Source organism: Perognathus longimembris, chromosome 11, assembly GCF_023159225.1.
Source record: "Perognathus longimembris pacificus isolate PPM17 chromosome 11, ASM2315922v1, whole genome shotgun sequence".
Taxonomy (NCBI): domain Eukaryota; kingdom Metazoa; phylum Chordata; class Mammalia; order Rodentia; family Heteromyidae; genus Perognathus; species Perognathus longimembris.
In genome coordinates this window covers 48,575,420-48,597,658 of record NC_063171.1, presented here as the reverse complement: position 1 = coordinate 48,597,658, position 22,239 = coordinate 48,575,420, and positions in this window count along the sequence as shown.

The window sequence follows — 22,239 nt, the reverse complement described above, 5'->3', positions numbered from 1 at the left end:
AGTCATGCAGCTTGGCTTATCCTCAAGTATGGGTGTAACACTAATTTCTTCATCTGAAACAAAATTAAACAGTACAGAAAAACTGAGTAGCACTTTAAATCAAGTAGTGGTGGTTCCTTGAGTGAGGTATCGAATTTCACATCACCATGTGTATGTGTACATATCGGTTGTTTGCTCCATAGCCTGGTGTTTTTCTAAAAAACACAAAACAAAACAACAGAATGCATTCAGATTCCTGTAAAGGGCCCACATGGATATAAGCTAGGATGAGGACCCCAGGGAAGTTCAGCTATGTCCTACATAGTGTTGTCCTGTTACAGACTCTAGTAGACAACCACACAGGGAAGTATTCGTGTAGGGTTTTTACCCAAGGAGATATAAATGTGTGTGTGTGTGCGTGTGTGTGTGTGTGTGTGTGTAACTTTATATAGCCCAACTCAAAGTTGCTGGAGTTGATTCTGATTTATCAACTCCCCATCAGGGGGACCTGGAATAGTAGAGACACGGAAGAAGACCAAAGACCTCCAAGAAGTATGGAAATGGAACTATCCAGAAAGGGAGGCAGTGAGGGGACAATGAGCACTGAGTTTATGTGCATGGCACCTTTAGTAGAGATCTTGATGTGTGTATACAATCACAAGAAAGCATGGAGAGAATAGAACAAATGAGTCAGCTGGGCTTAGCTTCTGGATAAGATTCAAACAGTGCCATTGTGCCCCTGTCTTTCAGGAGGGATCTGTGAAAGCTTAAGTGTTGGCCCATAAATAATTTGATGAGCCTGGGCCTCCTAACCTGTCTCTGCCGGGCTGTGCTTGCTGTGCTGGAATTTGGGAATGATCATATCTTCTTATCCCAATATGGGCTTCCTATTCTGGACATATGTGTTTCCAGTACATCATACATAGTTCAGCTTATATAATTTAAAGAAAAAATGTCAAGGAAAGGCACAGATAGGATTGTAGTTCCAACTTTGCACATGATGAGCTAGGGGAACCCACTGTAATCATCTGATTTTCTTGGTCACTTCTTCAAACAAAAGCACTAGATTAGGTAATCTATAAACTCTTTTGTGGTTTGCTTTCGTTTCCTTTTTTTTTTTTATTAATTCATTTGTGTAACAAATAATTTCTGAATGTAACCTGAGAAATTAAGGAAACAGGAGCTCTTCAACCTTATGATAGACCTTGACTCTTATTAATTGAAGAACTCTAAGCCAGTTGACTCCAATCTCTTTTTTTTTTTTTTTTGGCCAGTCCTGGGCCTTGGACTCAGGGCCTGAGCACTGTCCCTGGCTTCTTCCCGCTCAAGGCTAGCACTCTGCCACTTGAGCCACAGCACCGCTTCTGGCCGTTTTCTGTATATGTGGTGCTGGGGAATCGAACCTAGGGCCTCGTGTATCCGAGGCAGGCACTCTTGCCACTAGGCTATATCCCCAGCCCGACTCCAATCTCTTTATTCTTCCTTACTTACGTTACTCTTTCCTCCTTTTCTAGGTCAGAAACAGTTCTCAGAGAGCTGTGCCTGAGGGATTTCACCTGTGTCTTGTCCACGCTTGGATGTATTTTAGATATCAGGATTCTGTTCTTCAACCCTATGGTGTAAGACATCAGACATCAGAGGACTTGAAAGAGAAGCTGAGTGTTTGTGGCATTTAAGAGGAAAATGAAATACTGTAGTCATAGGAAAGTCATTGGAAAAATTAAACTTTCCAGAGATGGCTGCCATAATTTATTCCATCTTGTATGCCCATCTGACATCATAAAGTTAACACTCCCCCTCATTATGTTTTAAATCTGTTTGTCCTTATATCTGGCAGAGCTTGAGATTACAATGGAATAAATACTCCATGATATCTAAAGTGTTAGCTGGAGAAATATTATCTAGATGGGCTCTGGTAGGCTCAGGCCTGTAATCCTAGCTACTCAGGAGGCTATCTGAGGATTTCAGTTTGAAACCAGCCTGGACAGGAAAGTCCATGAGACTGTTGCCTACAATTAACCACCAAAAGGCCAGAAGTGGAGCTGTGGCTTAAGTGAGAAGAGTGCTATCCTTGAGCAAAAGAAAAAGCTCAGGGACTGGCGCGGCACACACACACACACACACACACACACACACACACACACACACACATCTAGCTTTTTGTCAGTTCCCTTGAGATGTTCAATAATGGAAATCAGCTGCTGAGGGGCAAGGATGCCTAAGCTCCATGATAAAAGCACACTGAGTGTTCCAGTCACCATCCCCAGCTAAGATTCCACCTGACTATCCTCATTAATTCCCAAACGAGAAATAATAAAGCATTTGGAGGATACCGGTCACATCCACTGACTTCCTGAAACTGTTCAGAAGACTTCAGACTTAGGCATAAATTCCTTACTTGATGCTACTCAATTCTATGAGCCATAAAATGTACTGCTACTATTATTACTATTACTGCTGCTGCTACTACATAATTTTAAGCTGCATTTAGATTGACTGCTCACATAAAAACAATAACTGAAGTAATTTCTATTTTACCTGTGTAAAAATTAAGAAGTTAGCTGCGTGATAGAACTATAAACTTCTATAAATAGGAAAATTTAAATCTTTGCTGGGCAATGCTCCCTTTCAACTAGAAAATAATTTTCTGAGTGAACTTGGCTATTCATCAAGATTTTATAATATGAATAATGGTAGTAGTTATTGAAGATTCTGAAATATAATATCCACAATCTGTTCATGTTGATGCCATAGACCTATGAAAGAGGTAAACATATAAATAATGAAAACATATTCTGAAGATCAAGAGTAATTATCCTATTGGCTCTCTACTGGGAACCTATAACATGATGGAGATCTACAGTTGTTGAGAATGTGGTGGTGATGGAAAGGCATATAGAAATTATACTAATGTTATATCTGTGAGATGCAATGGAAATACATTGGAGTTATTAATAACAAATATGAGAAAATAACTGGCTAAATCATTAAGTTGAACTATATGAAAATTTTTATGTAGGACACCAACCAAATACAGGACAAATTCCTAAGAAGGTTACAGAATGAGCAGGATTGAGGAAAATCATACTTCAGAATTAGCAGTATGAAGGAAGCTCTGGAAAAAGAAGAGGTAACATGATTAATTATTGTAGGAGTAGCTATGTATTGATCCGTTTAGTCATCTATGACAGCAGCACTTGATCTGGGAGGTTTATAAACAATAGACTTGCATTTCTTACAGTGCTGAAGGCTAGGCAAATATCAAAGTTCTATCACATTCAGTATAGGGTGGGGTCCCTCTTTATGGTGATGTCCCTTCTGTGGTAGAAGTGATAGGTCTTTCTCAGGTCTTTAATAAGACCTCATTTATGAAGCATTTGTCCCCTGAACTAGTCACCTTCCAAAGGTCTTACCTCCTAATACCTTAGGAAAGCTCCAAATCCCCTCTTTTATAAGGACACTGGCTGTATTTGAGTAAGACCCACTCCAATAACCTCATTGTAACTTAAGTACCTCCAGAAACAGCTCACATACAAACAATAAATCTACATTCCTAGGCAGTTGGTGTTAGAGTTCTAACATTCTAACACCATTTGACCTATATTAACTTGTCAGAGCAAGCAATTATTTCCAATGAAGTTCAAGGAATAGATTCTTGTATGGAAAATAACAATAAAAAAGGAAGGCTTTACCAGCCTTCTAGTGACAAATAATGAGTAAAGACTTAAGCCAATTAGACCAAACTGTTGCCCTGTCTTTGAAAGATATTTTTTGGGGGGAAAAATCTACAATTGTGAGGAAAAAAATTCTAGAGTTGTGAAATAGAGCAAAATACTCATATCCCGCGATGTCTGAGTGTTTCTGCCTGACTTCACCGACTCCAAACAAAGATCCAGGCCAGTCACCTGAATAGCATTCAAACAACAAATTCCCAGGTATACCCCAAGCCTACTGAGTCAGGTCATTTGAGGGAACAGAAAGGGTGTGTGTGTGTGTGTGTGTGTGTGTGTGTGTGTGTGTGTGTAATGGAAAAGTCTTTTCTATGTAAATCTGATGTAGTCTAATGCCAACTCCTGTTAACTGTAGTTAAACCAAGGGGGCTATGGATTTATGCAAAAATGTTAACAAATATGGGACCATTTTGATGAACATTGGTTGGTGACTGCAGATATTTGAAAGTCTCACCCAGAAAAGTTACTTATCATGTCCTATGGGAACAGACTAGCACTAACTTCTGCAGGAATCCCAGGCCCTCTGCCTCGGTTCTTTGATTAGTGATGTGTGTGTATCCGATGGGCTCTCCACAGCAATGTTATCTATCTGTAAAATTAGAGGCATCTTTATCCCCCTTGTCTTGCATGAAAAGGGCTTGTTTAGATTTCTTGGGAAAATGTCAACTCTCAATCATGAGAGGTTTAAAAGATCCTAGTTAGTTATATTTTCCCTCCAAACGATGTACCAGAGGGCCAAAAGAACTCTTTCTTTCACAGGGTGGTGCCTGAAGGAAGTTGCAATGAAAGTTTGGGAAGTAGTACTCTCTGTGATCCATCATCTCAACTAGACATTTCCTGTGATCTGAGTCTTTCTATGAAAACTTTCTTGAAAGTTTCTCTTGAAGAGACTCCTTCTCTCCCTGGGGGCAGCTTTTGATTTTTTTCCCTCCTCAAACTGATGGAGAGATCTGGCTTTGTAATTAGTCTAGGACCTCAATCTCAAGGAATAAAATACAACAGAATCCTGCATTTCCCCCTAAAATTAAAATACTTAGTTGATGAGTCTAAGGTAGCCAAGATAATATATATTTTTAAATTTACCATTACTTTGGTACATTAGAGCCAGGATACCATGACTTCTTTCTGAAGGAAGAGACAGCACATGAAAATATGAGTGTTGACCCTATAGATTCCCAAGATCAATGTGTTAAATGTCCATTCATAAACCCTGGAATATAAGAGGCACTTAGTAAATACCAGTGTCTTTGCTCTCTCTAACTACACACCATTCATAGCTCATGGCATGTTTCATAGTGGCAAATCTCCCTAAAGACAGCTTCCATGTTGTCTCTAACCTTGCCCAGAAGGCTTGCTTGACAGTGATCTTCAGGCAACACCAGTGTAAGTGGCTCACCAACCAGCAGGTACACATCAGTGAGCTCAGGTCTCTTACTTGTCCTCAATGCACTAATTACCTATTTCTTCTGGAAAGCTTCCCTGGCTAAAACTGCATCAAAGTATCCCAGAAGGCAAGTGGCCATGGCTCAATGTCTTTGGAGGAAGGAGACAACCTGCTTTTCTAGGATGAGAGGAAGCTAGGTGGTATCCTGATACTTGCAAAAACCTGGTTGTCCCAAAAGGGTATTCAGTGGGTTCTGTAGAGGTTGCCTGCCCCTTACCATATATAACACAATTATTTCTAGGGAATGTTTGGCTAAAACATTTTTCCAGGCCACTTTTATCCCTCTGAAACACTATGTTATATGTGACAACATTCCAGTTTTGAGGCATGGCTTCTGCCAACCCACACAGGCAATTAGAGCTGACACATTCCACGGGCTATTGGTCAAGTCCTCGACAGATCAGAAAGAAAACCCACAAAGGAAAACTCTACCAAGGAAGGGAACGTATTGGAGTTATGCATGGAGCCTTAGAGTGGAAGCTGCTTTCTCCACATTTCTTGCTGGCTCTTCTACTCTCTTAGCCATTTCTCTTCCTAGTCCACTACAAATCCTAGTGGGACATGGTAATGTTCATAGAATGTTGCCTTGTATGGTTCAGTTTGGCTAATTGTGGTGTGGGAATACTAGGACATGGCCTATCTGGGTCTCAACTTGCTAAGCACAGTGACTGCTTCTGAACAAAGAGTAGTTCAAACCTTCAAGTTACAGTCACAGTCATGCATCATAGGGTACACTAAGGAGGTTTGGGTAAAAGGCTCATGAGTCTGAGGCCAACCTGGGCTATATAGTGAGAGCATGTATTGTTTATTTGTTTGTTTCAGAAGAAGAAACAGTCAGGCTCCAGTGGCTCACATCTGTAACCCTAGCTGCTCAGGAGGCTGAGATCTGAGAATCACAGTTTAAAGCCAGCCTGGGCAGGAAAGTCTGTGAGACTCTTTTCTCCATTTAACCACCAAAAGGCTAGAAGTAGAGGTATGGCTCAAGTGATAAGCATACTAGCCTTGAGTAAAAAAACAAAAGTTCAGGTATAGCACCCAGCAGAGAGAGAGAGAGAGAGAAAGAGAGAGAGAGAGAGAGAGAGAGAGAGAGAGAGAGAGAGAGAGAGAGAGAGAGAGAGAGAGAGAAAATAAGGAAGAGGAGGAAGAGGAGGAGAAGGAGGAGGAGGAGGAGGAGGAGGAGGAGGAGGAGGAGGAGGAGGAGGAGGAGGAGGAGGAGGAGGAGGAGGAGGAGGAGGAGGAAGGAAGGAAGAAAGGAGGAAGGAAGGAAGGAAGGAAGGAAGGAAGGAAGGAAGGAAGGAAGGAAGGAAGGAAGGAAGGGAGGGACTTCAAGTCCTCTCCAGTGAAGTCAGTCAATCTGAGCATAGCCCTTACTTTATAGAAGTACAAATGAAGGCTGGGATAAAAAGAATCTGCTCCCCCATCATGACCATCTATTCACCATCATGTACACTGGTAGGTGCACTAATTACACAGTAAACCAACATTATTTCAGCCTGGATGTTGTCACAGTACTTCTTAAACAAATCCCATGAACTCTTCTTCAAGTCTTTTATACAAAGATAATGCTACTACAAGATTTCTGACATTAACAACTCAAATAGTAGCATTGTTCTACAAGGTTTGGAAACTTCACTAGTCCTACAGGCCCAGTACTGACCACTAACATATATTAATTCTCTCAATATCTATGTAATGTTAATTGTAGGAACATATTAATTGAATGACATAAATTAATGGCAAGTCTGAACTATTTTAAAGGAACAATGTTCATACTTTTAAAATATTCAAAGTGCAGCAACTCTAACAGAAATTATACATAATAGAGGCTTTGGAAGATTCACACAACATGATGTACACACAAAAACCACACAGTGTACACACACACACACATCCAAACACAACCCCAGAAAATGATGTGACACAAAGAACTATTTGTTACTTTTGTCCATTTTGATAAAGAGTTTATAAAACATTTTAGCTTATTATCAAATGTTTAATAACAGTGCAGTATTTGTCTCTCCTATTCTTTTTTTTTTTTTTTTTTTTTTGGTCAGTCCGGGGCCTTGGACTCAGGGCCTGAGCACTGTCCCTGGCTTCCTTTTGCTCAAGGTTAGCACTCTGCCACTTGAGCCACAGCGCCACTTCCGGCCATTTTCTATATATGTGGTGCTGGGGAATCGAACCCAGGGCTTCATGTATACGAGGCAAGCACTTTTGCCACTAGGCCATATCCCCAGCCCCTGTCTCTCCTATTTTAACCTTTAAACTTTGTAGGAAAAATATATTGTTTCTGGTTGTATAATCAATGCATTGTTTTGGTACTATTTTTAAATCATATTCTCTCTATTGTGTATTCTACCCAAAAGCTAGTGTAAGTTGCAATTATGTATGGCAGTAAAATAAAATAGCAGATTACAAAACATATCTATTGACAAAGCAATAGACATTGCTAACTCAAAGACAACCTGTAATATATAGAGTGATTTCAATTTGTGCCTTCCATATTATTCAGTGTTAAAAGCAAACGATTATGAATTTAGGCAGCATAAACAACTGATTAGAAATGGTTGCTACAGGAGCACGGGTGACTTAGGTGGAGATTTAAAGTATACCCTATGTCATATTCTTTATGATCTTATATGTTAAAGAAAACATAATAAAGAGTTCCTTTTATACAAAATTGCTGAATAAAGTGTAATTTTAGTCTAGTACAAAAGGAGGCTTGCTTTAAAGAGATTATGATAACGCAATGTATAGATAACTCAGTTTTATCTAGCTTACCAGTGAGCTCAGAGTTAAATCTAGTAGTCTACAATAGCTATTTCTTTAGCCTAAGTTGCCTAGTAAAGTTTTCTTCTGCTCTACTCCTCGACTTTCTGTATCATGTCCCCGTATCCTTTTGGGTTGTAGGCAAGGCTTTGGTAATTAACTTGTAAGAGGGAAATTAACATAGATGAAAAGGAAAAGTTATTTTAAAAGCTACAAGAATGGTAATTTCTTAATTATTAGCATTCCAAATTCTTATTGTTCTTTTTTAATAGAGTCTGCTTCGTTTTTGTTGGTTTGTCTTCTTTTTCTTGTATCCATTCATCCTTATTGTGTATTTAACTCGGAAGCATTATGAATTCTTAGGCTATTCTACGTGCTATACTTTTTGTCCGTACAAAGCCAACTTTGAGTTTGTCTTTCTCTAGCTGTAAAATAAGGAAAAGAAAACATGTGTTTGCAACTTATAGGTTATGTCTATAAAATATCTAGAGTCGTTCCTGGAAAGGGTGACAAGGAGTCTTAATAAATAGCAGCATTCATAAAAAAGACAGTGCTATTCATTTTAGTTTATTTTTTGTTCAAAGGATATAGTCAGTAAAGTCTGAATCAAAACCATAGGACATGATACATAAACAACACAGGCATAGGTACATTGCTCAAACTAAGAATGGATTATTGACATGGAATATCAATAATTCTATCACCTAAAAACTGATATGAAGTCATATAATTGAGAAATATTTCATTTTGTTTTGGAAAACTTTTATCTTCAGGGCCTGGTATAAAATTTACATGGAAAGCTCATTTCAATTATGCCTGGTCACTTAGCAGGTTTTGCCAATCATGTAGTTAGCTGGTGGCTACCATATTGGCTAGCAGAACTCAAGCCCCTGCTTCCTCAATTAAGAAACAGACATGAATCTGGGATGTAGCTCAGTGACAGAATACATGCTTAGTATCTCTGAGGAACTGGATTTGATCCTCGGCACCACAAAGATTATGACAGATTCAGTCATGACACATTTACCTACAGTCCCAGCTACAAGTTCAAGTGTGAGTAGCATAATAAGGCTTTTGTCTCAAAGTTAAAAAAAATTAACTTGCTCATTTCTCAGTAACATTCAATATTACTAACAATGTGTGAAAGAAACACTTTTTGTAGTAGGAGTGACCCCATTAGCATGCTTATTTTTTAGAGCCAAGTTTGACTGCATTTACCAAAATTCTTATAAATATGGACACACATCTCGTAATACTGTCCTAAGAAATTATCTTAAGGAAATAATCAGCATTTATTTACATGACATCCTTTACAGTTTTCTTTATAATTGCAGAAAAATTAGTTTTAGTGTTAGTAACATGGAATGGGTTAAATAAATTTCAAGTGTAATGTTATTGTACAGTTTAACTATATAAGGTAATATTTTATAGTATGTCAAATCACTTATTAAAGACTAAGATATCATAAAGATAAGATTTGGATGGCTACACAACTGAATAAGTATGCCAAAGTATAAAAATTACCCAGCTGTTGTTATAGTAGATGAAAATTTTACTACATAAAATTATATGTTTCAATCAAACTTCAAAAAAAAAAATTTTTTTTTGCCAGTCCTGGGCCTTGGACTTAGGGCCTGAGCACTGTCCTTGGCTTCTTTTTGCTCAAGGCTAGCACTCTGCCACTTAAGCCACAGTGCCACTTCTGGCCATTCTATATATGTGGTGCTGGGGAATCCAACCCAGGGCTTCATGTATATGAGGCAACCACTCTTGCCACTAGGCCATATTCCCAGCCCCCAAACTTCAAATTTTACAGAGACAAATTTAATAGATGTTAGATGTCCATAGTCACTTACTCACATTTTGTTGAAATTTCAACACATAAACTAAAAAGACAAAGCTGGGCACTGGTGGTTCATGCCTATAATCTGAGTTACTCAGGAGGCTGAGATCTAAGGATCACAGTTTGAAGCCAGCCCAGGCAAGAAAGTCCACAAGTCTCTATCTCCAATTAACCACCAGAAAACATGAAGTAATGCTGTAGATGAAAGTGGTAGAACACTGGGCTTGAGCTCAAAAGCTCAGGGACCACTACCCAGGCCTTGAGTTCAAACCCCACAATTGACTAAAATAAATTAATTAATACATAAATACATATGAACATTTTAACAGTTATATCTGAAGTTAATAAGAGTTGTTGACACTGTTACTTTCTTTTTGTACTTCATTGTGTTTTCTGCAATGTTATTTATTAGTATTCCATCTAAATTATGCCTGGTTATATTTTAAGTGACAAACAGGATACAAAAGTGCATAAATAAAGTTCGGAGGCATGGTTCATGTTGTAGAGAGCCAGCCAATAAGCAAAAAGCAAGCGTTGGATTCTGAAGTCTTGGTCTTCCACCAAAAGAAAAAGTGCATGAATAAATATGTGTATGAATAACTGAATTTTGAGAAGATCAAACACTTGGATACTTGCTTACATTATTAGGTACTATTATCAAGTGCTGCACATTTATTAGTTAAAGGTCTTTACAACAACCTATGAGATAGATTCTTTGTCTTGGATGGATGGGGAGGATAAGAGGCTAAGTAGGTTAGTCATGGTCTCTATGGTCTTAAAGGAGAAGCAAGCAGAATTCATACCTTACCCACTATGCAATTCTGCACACAAGTATCCCCAAACGTTATTAGATCTTGCCTCCATATAGTGGAAGCCTGATGCTTATCTTTCAGTGTTATTATTTTTTTGGCTTTATACTTTTCTACATAGTAAGCCCTGCTTATTTTAAGATCATGTAAGAAAATGGTTAAGATGACCTTCACAGAATGTGCTTCCTTGATTGTTGATGCTGACAGTGAAGACCATTGGGTAGAGAGGATGAAGCCGGAAAGAGATGTGGTGGAGGCTACTTAGCAGGTGGCCAATGCTGCAGCCTGACTATGGTTGGAGCAATGTCTCCAGTTGAAAGGATACTTTGGGATAAGTTTCAGTGGTTTCAAATCCCTTTGCATTGAGCCCCCTTTGGTCTGTTGCTGCTCATCTAAAAAGGGTCTTGTTATTCTGCAAATGTTTTATCCATCATATTTAGCCCCTGATCCTTTTTTTTTTTCCTCCTAACAGTGGCTCTGTGACATGCAGATTTCTGGCTTTCCTCCTCTTCTCCAATTAGCCCCCTGACCAAGACACCAGCAAGTGAGTTGCAATTTGTGAGGTCATGGCAGCAAGGGTGACCTTGTGTGTCCTTCCTTGCCACAGCACTGGGATCCCCCCAACAGACCAGTGGAAAGCCAGTGGGGGAGCTTCTGAGAGTCACAGCAGGGTGTCCAGCTTTACACATACTTGTGGGATGACTCACTACCAAATGCTTCCTAAAAGAGACTCCTTAAGTTACCGTAACATTTTAGAATGGTATTTATAGTGCCAATAGAAAATAGGAGGGGCCAGTTATTTGGAGCATTGCCTCTCTCTGAGCAGCCCTGCCTCTCTGCCAGCTATTTCTCTCTCTTTTTTATTCAGTTTCTAAGTCTTCTTTGTCCCCTGACTGAAGGCAGAAACTGCAAGAGCCAGCCTTCTGATACAAGTAATGGAGGTCTGCAATGGAGGGCCTTCTCACTGACAATAAACAGCCTCTCCGGGGTTCTCCTTAGAGCTCACTCTTCTTCCTCCTACCCCCTCCCCCAGACTCTCAAGCCTGAACCTCCAATCTGCTATGCTTCTTCGCCACAGTTCTGGTCTCTGTTTATTAACAATTCAGATGTACAGTCCTGAAAGGAGTGGAAATGCCAGAGGTTATTTGCTCTGGTTTCCTTCCACTGTGTCCGCTCGTTTCAGGGCCTGTTGGTTGGTTACCTTGGATATGGCCAGGGGTGGCAATGGATTGGCTGGAAGTTTGGATGGGCTCCTTAGGGAGGCTGTGGATCAGGGCTCAGTGGTCAGTAGGATGCTCTAATTGAGTGCCTGAGTAACCACTCACTGACCCCTTCTGGATTGAGCTCACAGTGGCCTCCCCAGGCTTCCAAGGGTTCTGCATACATACCCTGATTTTGGCTTTTCCACAACCGATTACAGGAAGATTTTTATTTTTTAATTTGTCTACCCCTAAGGTATGGAATCTTCTAAAGCAATGATCATATATTGGCCAACATGATGTACAGAACAGTTCAAAGCATACAAATGGTGCTTAATATGTGTAGGCTAAATACATGCTTAAATGTGTTTTTCTTCCTTTTTTGGAGGGAGAGTTTGAAGGAGGCTTTAATTTTTGTTCTCTGACAATATCTCATATGGAAGAACCAACTGTTTGTTAATCACTTAATATGTCAAGACCCTCTTAGGTATTTTAACTTCTTTAATAATCATAATGGTATGATAAATTCTCACCAATTTACATATGAAATGACCCAGTTCATGCCCATTAAGTAATTTGGCCTAAATTCTCTTAGTCAGCAAATGGTAAAACCAAATTTGGGGCTCTGAGTGTCTTATTGTTTATGTTGCTTTTTAATGCACCAAGACTGAGTTGTTAGCTGCTCTCTGTACCCTTTAGTAGTGTGAATTAAAATGGAAAAATGTGCATTTTATGAAAGAGCAGATGAAGAGAGTTAATTCTGGGAATAAGCAAATGACTACATAAAAATCTTTGAAGTTTATTATTATGGAAAATTTCAAACATATACAAAAACAGCACAGAACTCCTCTATAGCCCTTTCTGGGTTACAACTATTTGATCTACAGTTCTACTCACTTTCCTCTTCCTCCCTCTGGACTGGTTTGAAAGCAACCCCAGATATTCATCTTAACCCACTAAGATTTTAAGAAAGAATTAGTGTAACATGTATTGGTCTGGCACATAAACATGCTTGGACAATTTCAATAAAACCAGCTAAAGAAATTAATTCCATGGAATGCCAGAGCTGTGAACTGAAAGGATATATCCCAGCCATACCAGGGGACCATGTGGAGATAGTCATGGACAGGAGAAGAAGGTTTATAAGGAGGTTTATTAGTGGGGCCATATCTCCCATGGGAGAGGGAGCAACATGGCTGCTGGCCTCTGCACCTTATCCAGGTGGCAGCTTCTCTGGGGCTAAAGGGGAAGTAGGTAGGTCTTAATGGTGAGTAGGAATGGCCCATTATAGTTCTAGGGCAGGGAGTTTAGGTATGGGCGGATCTGGGGGTTAATGGGAGGAGATGAGGAACTAAGGCGGGGGAAATGCTAACGTGAAGTGCTGTCCTTTTTAGAGGGATGGAGCTGATAGTTCCTGCTATCTTCAGACCCTGTTAGAATCTTTAGGGGGTAGCATGTCCTAGATTAGTGAAAAGCAAGAGATCCATGAAACTCTATTCGATATCTAGCTTGATTCACAGCTTGGGAATAAGCAGGTAATTCTTGCATGTCCCAAGTGGCGCCTCCACAGAATGTTCCTGATCCACATAGATGAATTCAACTTTCAAGTGTTACTAGTTGCTTTTCCATTGCAGATTTTATATGCAATATGATGTAAGGGAATTTTTTTCCATTCTTTTCAATGGACTCTCTGTCTATTTTTGCAGAGATTGGTTGTTGATGGTAATGTCAGAAAGATTCACAGCCACAGAATTTCCCCATTACACTCTCAAAAGTTAAAGACAGGCTGGGAGAAACAGCTAGCATTTCGTTGCGTATATGAAATAAACAAACCTTGCAACCAACCTAGCAGTTTTTAGAAAAGTGTGAAGATGCCATATCAAGCAAACATGGAAATATAGCCTTTCCTCTGAGGAAAAACTTTTTTTAAACTTTCATTCTTCATCATATCTTGGATTATGATATAAAAAACAGATTGAGACAGTAGGATTTTATGAGTAGGTCAGGTGTGTGCATGTGTGTGTCCATAAATAAGGGTGTAGACTGGTGTGCAAAGGAGATGGAAAGGACACATTCACCAGAATGAGAGCCATTTTAGTGTCTGTTGCTTTATATACTTCAAAATCTCAGGCCTAAAAATAACTCATTTGGAACTGTGCTGTTTATCTGTATCCTGGGTTTTCTCATTCTTAAAAATACTTTTAAATGCATATAAGACTGTGTTCCAAAAGTTAATGCTCCTTAATCCTGGAGGGAGTGGTGAGGAAATTCTTTATATATCAATCTAAGAATAGGTCTCAGAGTATGCCATAATGCAAATGGTTTCTCTCTGTTTCTGTCTCTGTCTCTATCTCACTCTATGTCTCTAAGTCATGATAGATTGAGAAGAAAAGGAAAAGATGAATAAAAAAAAATCTAGCTAAGAAGGATTGAAGAATTAATTAGTCTTAACCTTTGTTAGTAGTTTAAAAGAACCTTGACACATACATGGTTTTATTTTGAGAGAAGAAGGAAGATGATTCTGTGTGGGAATCTTTTTCCCTTGTAGCATTTCCAACGGAAGTCTGACTGGAAATCAGAGAAAAGTGAGCACTTAAAAAAAAAAAAGCTGCTTTGTACTCTGGGATTTTTATTTTTATTTATTTTTTGATTCAAGAGATTCTGATTCTTTCCCCTCTGCTTGAAAGGGTCACAGGCATTGGCCCTATCCAGCCTGCTCTCTCAACACAGTTAGAATCCCTTTTTACTTTTTGTTTCTCAGAGAATTGCCTGGCACCCTGACTTTCTGAATCAGCATTGTTTCTACTCTGCTGCCCTCATTGTGTAGTAGCCTAGGCAAAGAGCAAAATAAAAAGGATGGAAGCAAATTTATGAAGACTGGTGGAGGCTTCAAATAGACCCAATTTGTTCTCTGAATTGACTACCCTCCTCCATCCCCCTCACTGCCCCAGGACACCCACACTCTCCAGGCTGAAAGAAGCCCTGATGAACATCTAGCCATGTTTTTCTTTTCACAGCACCTGTTTGTTTGATGATTTGAAAACAAATGAAATTTTAAAAAAGAAAAAAAAAACAGTGTATAACTTGGAAAGGTCAACTAGGGTTGTTTTTTTTTTTTTTTTTAGTGTTTGTTTTGTTGCTAAAGAATGTATTTCTGCATGACTCACTGGGCCTTCTCACTTCCTCTTAGAATTATTACAAGACGAATCTGGGAGACAATGTGTTCAGAAGGGGACTTTTCTTCCTAGACTGTATGTAGGATTAGGGATTAGTGTTAGGGTTTCTGCCATTGGTTCTTTTCTTGGTTCCTATTCCAGAATCCTAAACAAAAAAAACAAAATCACACACTCTCTGTAGATAACCATTTCTTCTCCTGAGCTGACTTGTTTGTTAGGCATTCTGGGAAAACAGTGGTTACTGGTGATGATTAGGACTTTGCTCATGTGCAAACTCTACTGGGAAAAGAATATTCTGGAAAGGGATTATATAATGGATTGTGAAAGCACTGTTTATAGTGACTGTTATTTTGAAATGTGCTGTGTAATAATATCTTTCAGGCATTCAGGTTAGGTTTCAAGTTTTGGGACAAATTCACATACAGTAAGGGGTGAACTCTGACTCCAAGCACCTTGTATTCTGGTGGCATGCCTATATTAATTTATTTAATTCTGTAGGACAAATTTGCATGTCTTCTGAGATAATTAGATGAACTATGACTGACTCTTTCCCTTTATTTGTAATATTTTCAAAGAGGAACCTAGGGCTTCATGTATATGAGGCAAGCACTCTTGCCACTAGGCCCTATTCCCAGCCCTGGAACCCATTTTTTTTTTTTTAAAGTCTCAATTTTGAATAATGATAGAAGCATTTACAGCAATTTGGAGACATCGGCCTAAATGTGAAAATTCAATTTCTAACCTACACTTATGTGCTTTGCTGTATGGGGCCTTTTGTTCTTCTTGATTCTTCCCTACCCAATCTTAGATATTGTCTACTCATGTGTGGTGCTACTAGCTTAACACTCTGGTACTCAGGAGATAGAAACAGGATTCATTGACTCATCTATAAGGATCAGCTGAATAATTCATGCAGATTATTGGCCATAGTAACCCAGAGGTTCCAGTGGGTAGTGATATGTGATATGTGATCATATCTGATGAGATTTTTGGTTGCCAAAACTTGTTGGGGAGTTGTTGCCTGTGACATGTTGGGTAGGGTCCAGGAATACTATGCAACTCATCCTACAACACATGTTGAAAGCCCCTACCACAAGAAGTTGTGTGATTCACAAGGTCAGTAGTGCCTACATGAGAAATCCTATCTTAACCTGATGGTATTTATGAAAGTTTTCTCCTAAATCTTCCTTCTTCCATTAAGGCTTCTTTTCCCTCCCTCGCTCCCTCCCTCGCTCCCTCCCTCCCTCCCTCCCTCCCTCCCAGCTTCCCTCCCTTCCTCCCTTCCCTCCTTCTCTTTCTTTTTTCTTTCCCTCTTTTTCTCTCTATTTTTTTTTTGTACCAGTCCTGGAGCTTCAACTAGGAGCATGGTCACTCTCCCTGAGCTTCTTTGTGCTCAAGGCTAGTGCTCTACCACTTGAGCCACAACTCCACTTCTAGTTTTTGGGTATTTAATTGGAGATAGTAGTCACCTGGACTTTCCTGCCTGGGCTGACTTTAAATCACAATACAGTATAGGCACCTGGCTCCATTAAACTATCTTGATGTAATACCAAAACTCTCACCTTTTTAATTTTCCTATGTGTTTGTCAGTCATGTTCTGTATGGTATTGCTTTTTTGAATTTGTGTTTGTACAGTTCATCTCTTGAACTGTCTCCAAACTTTTCCAACAGGAGAATTTACCTACCTTTCCTTTGTACTCAACCCAGTGCTCTGGCCTTAGCATATATTCAACACATTCCAAATGAATGATCAATAATTCAGTAAAAAGTTTGAAGGTGGGGGATGTTGATACAGTTTTCCAGGAAATTTAAATAAAGTTAGGCTAAGAAAATATGCTCTAAGAGATGTAAAGGTTTTTTGGTTTGTTTTTTTTTGGCTAGTCCTGGGGCTTGGACTCAGGGCCTGCGCACTGTCCCTGGCTTCTTTTTCCTCAAGGCTCATACTCTACCACTTGAGCCCCAGCAACACTTGCAGCTTTTCTGTGTATGTGGTGCTGAGGTATTGAACCCAGGCCTTCATGCATGCTAGGCAAGCACTCTACTGCCAAGGCACATTCTCAGCCCGGAGATGTAAAGTCTTAATAAAATCAAATAAGCATATAGTAGGAGTGAACAGAAAATTTTTGGTTAACAATAATCTTTTAAAATAAATGATTGTTGTAGAGAAAAAAAGAACAATAGATTTGATGGTCTAGATTTACCCTTAAAGGATCAAACTAGATGAATCAGGCATAGAGATATTGATAGTGTGTTGTTTCTAGTGAGAGATGAAGAATTACATTGATCTTATCTTCACTCAGTTTATAAAATCTTCAAGGTATTTCCTTTCCTTTTGTTTTAGTTCCACACCAAACAAGCAACATTCAGATTCCTAGCTCAGCCTCTCAGCTGGGTAGATCGGAACATTTTTGTCAGAACATGGAAAGGGATGTCCTAGATAAGAGAGGGAAGCACTCAGGATATGGGAAGTAGAATCCCCTCCCCCCCCCCCGCCCCGGCCCCCCCATCCCCCGTAATAAAGAGTAAACTGACCTTTTGGTTTGCACGTTCCTGGGAACTTAATTTTTGTGGGTGTCTCCCTAGACTTCTGACCATATCTGGTATTATTGATAAGGTCCATTTACTGGACTGAAAAGTCATCTGGCCAGGCTCTGGTTTCAGTGATTCATTCACTAAAGAAGTAGCATGCTGACAACCTCTTGACCAAGGGTGAACTTGCTTATTTCTTTCTCTCCAAACCATTCTTTCCAGCTTCAGCATATCTTAACATTATGAGATTTCAGATCCCAGAATGAGCACTTTTTGTTGACAGCCAAAGACTTTCAAAATACGAATCACACTTTACTTAGAAATATCTTGATTGGAGAAACCCAAGCAAAACAAAACACACAAACAAAACACACAGTGCTTCTTTTTAATAGAAGCAAGAAAAGTGGAAAGGTCAAATTGCTGTCAGAATTTTTAGAAGCCTAGAAGCACTGGTAAGATTGTGTCATTAATGAAAGTATGGCAAGTTATTGACCATTTACTGATGGCTTCTTCAGGACTGAGCAAAAGATCATTCCTGGCCAAGTACCAGGGGCTCATACCTGTAATCTTGGCTACTAAGGAGGGTGAGATCTAAGAATCAAAGTCAGCTTTCACAGGAATGTCTGTTAGACTTTTATTAACCAAAAAGCCAGAAGTAGAGAGTTTTATTAACCATCAAAAGCCAGAAGTAGAGGTGTGGTTCAAGTGGTGGAGTGCTTTGAGTAAAAAAAGCTAAGTAATGGAGAGTGACCAAGGTCCAAGTTCCAGCACCAGGATTGGGAGAGAGAGAGAGGAGAGGAGGGGGGAGGGGGAGAGAGAGAGAGACAGGAGAGACATGAGAGGAGAGAGAAAGAAAGAGAGAGAGAGAGAGAGAGAGAGAGAGAGAGAGAGAGAGAGAGAGAGGAGCACAGCATGGACTAATTAGAAATAACTTACAGCTTGTGGTCGTGACATTTGAGCACTGTTTAATGAATGCAAAACAAAGCTAGATTTCAAGTTTGTTCCTCACTTCTCTTTCCATTTTCTGCTTACCATGCTCTCCATTTATTTTCAAGAGTTTCTAATTTAACATTAATTAACAGAAGTTGGGATGAAAATATCTTGAGTGCTCCATCTAATTATAATCCCAGTCATGAATGCTGGAGAAAATGTGGCTTCTAAGGAAGAAGAAGACAGTCTAGAACAATATTATGCAGTTTATAAATTCCACTGAACCACTGTACAAATAAACAATGCTACTGAATCACACAACAAATCATCTCACAATTAGGCCACACAGACCAGCTGCTTCACTAAAGAGCCCGTGAGCCAAAGAGGAGAACTTTGAAGATAAATATTGCCATATGTGAAAAGAGGAGAAAAAATCCCAAGAAACCTTAATTGCACGAAGCACCATTTTCAAATACTATTTGCCGTGGGAATAAATGCTCTGGTGTTGTGACCCATAACTATTGTAAGCATCCTCTACAGTGTGGTAGATAAAATTTCTTATGTGATTAGAGGTAATGTAGGCCTGGGTACATGTGAAATAGGCCCCCTCTTCTTTACTTCATCTTCTCCTTCTTCTCTCATCCCACTGGCTCTTCTCAATATTCCACAGATATATTTAATTCACCATTAATCTATGTGGAGTTCACACTTTGTACCTCAGCTGAATAAAAATATTACCAGCGGCTGATGGCTTATGTTTATAATCCTAGCTACTAAGAGGGCTGAGATCGCAGGATCATGGTTTGAAGCCAGCTTGGACAGAAAATTCTGTGTGATTCCTTATCTCAAATTAACCAGCAAAAAGCTGGAAATGAAGGTATACTTCAAGTGGTAGAGTGTCAGCCTAGATGAAAAAAAAACAACAAAATCAGAGTCAGGCCTGGATTTTAAGGTCCAGTGTTGGCACAAAAAGAGAAAGAAAGGAAGAATGAAAAGAAAGAATGAAAGAAAGAATGAAAGAAAGAAAAAAAAGAAAGGAGAGAAAGAAAGAGAGAGAGAAAGAAAGAAAGAAAGAAGGAAAGGAAAGAAAGAGAGAGAAAGGAAGGAAGGAAGGAAGGAAGGAAGGAAGGAAGGAAGGAAGGAAGGAAAGAAGGAAGGAAGGAAGGGAGGAAGGGTGAGAGGGAAGGAAGGAAGGAATAAAAAGAAAAATATCAAATGCATGTTGATCTCCCAGATCTAAGTTGACAGTCTGCAGGGCACAGATACATTTTAGTGTTTGCTGGAGTTCAAGTTCAAGGAGGCAGTTTTCTGCATTTGCTAATCCATCCTAAAGCTTAAATGTGAGTGTTCATTGACTCCATTGCAATTCTTAGATTATCCTTACGTTTGAGAGTAATGCAAATTCCTGAATTATTTTTGTCCCTTCTATTACTTATTATTGTTATTTGCCTTCACAGTAAGAACATTTTTTGAGGGCACAAGATATTTTTATAATATAAAGTTGAATAAACAAAAGTGATATATCTATTCTTTAATATATCTATTCTTTAAGTACATCTTTTTACACAGATTTTGCTTTCATAAAAAAATAATCACAAGGAGACTAGAGAGGATGTCTAGCACTGCAAATGACTTGATTTGTTCTTTGAGAACAAAAAGGTCAGCATAGAAAACTAAACACATCAGTTTTCTCCACACTGAGGATTCTTTTTGTGCACCCAAGGACATTATTTTCATGTAAATTTTTGGAAAAAATACTTCAAATGTTATAAAGAGTCATCTGGGACATCTCTATTAAGAATGTTATGGATTAAAAAGACAAGGGTAGATTCAAAAGTATAATAAGTAGAGCAATTATAAGCATAAGCCTATGTAGAAAGTTAAACAATTGCAGTAAATTGATCTAAAGGAAAAGGTGACAATGAAAGTAATGAGCCCTGTATTTATGCATTATCTGGGTGCACAGGCAGGATAAAACTGCTTTCAAGGCCTTTAATGAAAAGAAATAAAATAAAAATACAATATGATGGTTTATGGACATAAATCTTTGAACTAGAATTGTACACCGAAGCTTAGATATGCTTTAGCCCAATCCCTCAGGAAAATTGTGGCACAGACAAGCTAAAGGATGTGTACTAATTTAGACAGGCATTAATAGCACAAGGATTAATACAGAGAAATTCTATCTTTTGTTTAGTGGTTTTTGTCTCTATAAGAAAATGAACTTCACTTATCCAGGTGATATACATATATATGCATTTATAGTATTTGTTGAATCTATTTGTTAATTGCTTTTTCTTTTTCTCATAGAGTAGATGACAGAATTGAGAGTACAAGGATATCCTTGTGGGATACTGATTAAAATGTTATAGGGGGACAGCTAAAGTAGCCACCTCCTCAAAGGAGTCTGTCTTCTAAATAAAAAAGCATTGGGCACAGGTGGCTCACACTTGTCATCATAGCTACTCAGGAGGCTGAGACCTGAGGACTGTGGTTCAAAGCAAGCCCAGGCAGGAAAATCCATGCAACTCTTATCTCTAATTAACCATCAGAAAACCGGAAGTGGTACAGTGGCTCAAAGTGGTAAAGTACAAGCCTTAAGCAGAAGAGCTCAGGGATAGTACTTTGGCCATGAGTTCAAACCCCATGACTGACAAAAAGAAAAAAGTGTAGAACAATCTAACAATTACAGAACTGCTACAGCAGCCTGTCTCCCGCTGCACCAACTCTTACCTAAAGAACAAATGCACTTCTACTTTGCACTGCTGTTTTGGTTTCTCTGTAACTAATACAGATCTTATATGTCCCATTTTCTTAGAAAACAGGAAATATCTATCACTGTTCTAGATGACCTTTCTACATTCCCACTACTCAAAGGAGAGCAGGTAAAACTCATTAATGCTGTCATTTTGACATTCCCAGACCTGTTGAATAAATTTTAAATCCTTTCCTTTTCGTTAGTCATGAGCTTTAAATCCATTGGGCTGTGGCTCAGAGAGGTCTCGAACCCAGAAGTAGGCTGTGGTTCAGAAATCTTGAAACCGGAAGTGGGCCGTGGCCTAGAGCAGTCTGGAACCCGGAAGTGGGATGCTGAACCGAGCCAACCCAAGCCTTGGCCAGCTGAACGGAGCCGTCCAGAGCCGACCCCGCCAGAGCCCAGCCGAGCTGAGCCAGGCTGACCCCAGCTGAGGACGGACCGGATGGATGGTTCGGAGAGGCTGGCTGCAGGGCTTCCCTTCAGTCCAAGGATCTAACCAGTCCCATCTATGCAAAGCAGACTTCCGGCAGGGCTGGCTTCTGCTTGGGAGACAGGGAAGAGTGTGGTGGGAATTTTTCAACCTGCTGGCCTTCAGACCTCGATCCTCGGGCCGCCCACCGGCTCCACAGCAGAGCCACCTCCATGTCTGGGAGGCATTGCCTCACGTATTTCCCAGCTGTTGGGGCTAAGAGAACCATACTTCCGGCAGCCCTGGCCTCGGACCTTAGGAGGGCCGTGGCACAATAGGTTGGGTCAGGAGTGAGGGAGGGGCAGCCTAAGGAAGTCCCGCCCCATGCCTGCGTCCCAGCTGTGGTGGCACTTCTAAGTGGGTCCAGGGACTGGAGGGGGTGGGGCGTCAGAGCTCCTCCTTCCCCCCCAGGTGTATATATAAGCTGCCTGCCTGGAGGTTAGGGGAAGAGGAGGGAGGAGAAGGATGCAGGCTGAGCAGAGTGGATCCTGAGGCTGGGAAGGCTAAGGCCTGTGGGGAGGCTTGAGGCCTGTAGGAAGGAAGCTTGCTCCTTTGGAGGTTTGGGGCCTTGGAAGCTGAGGTGGTTGGAGATTAAGGAGTGGA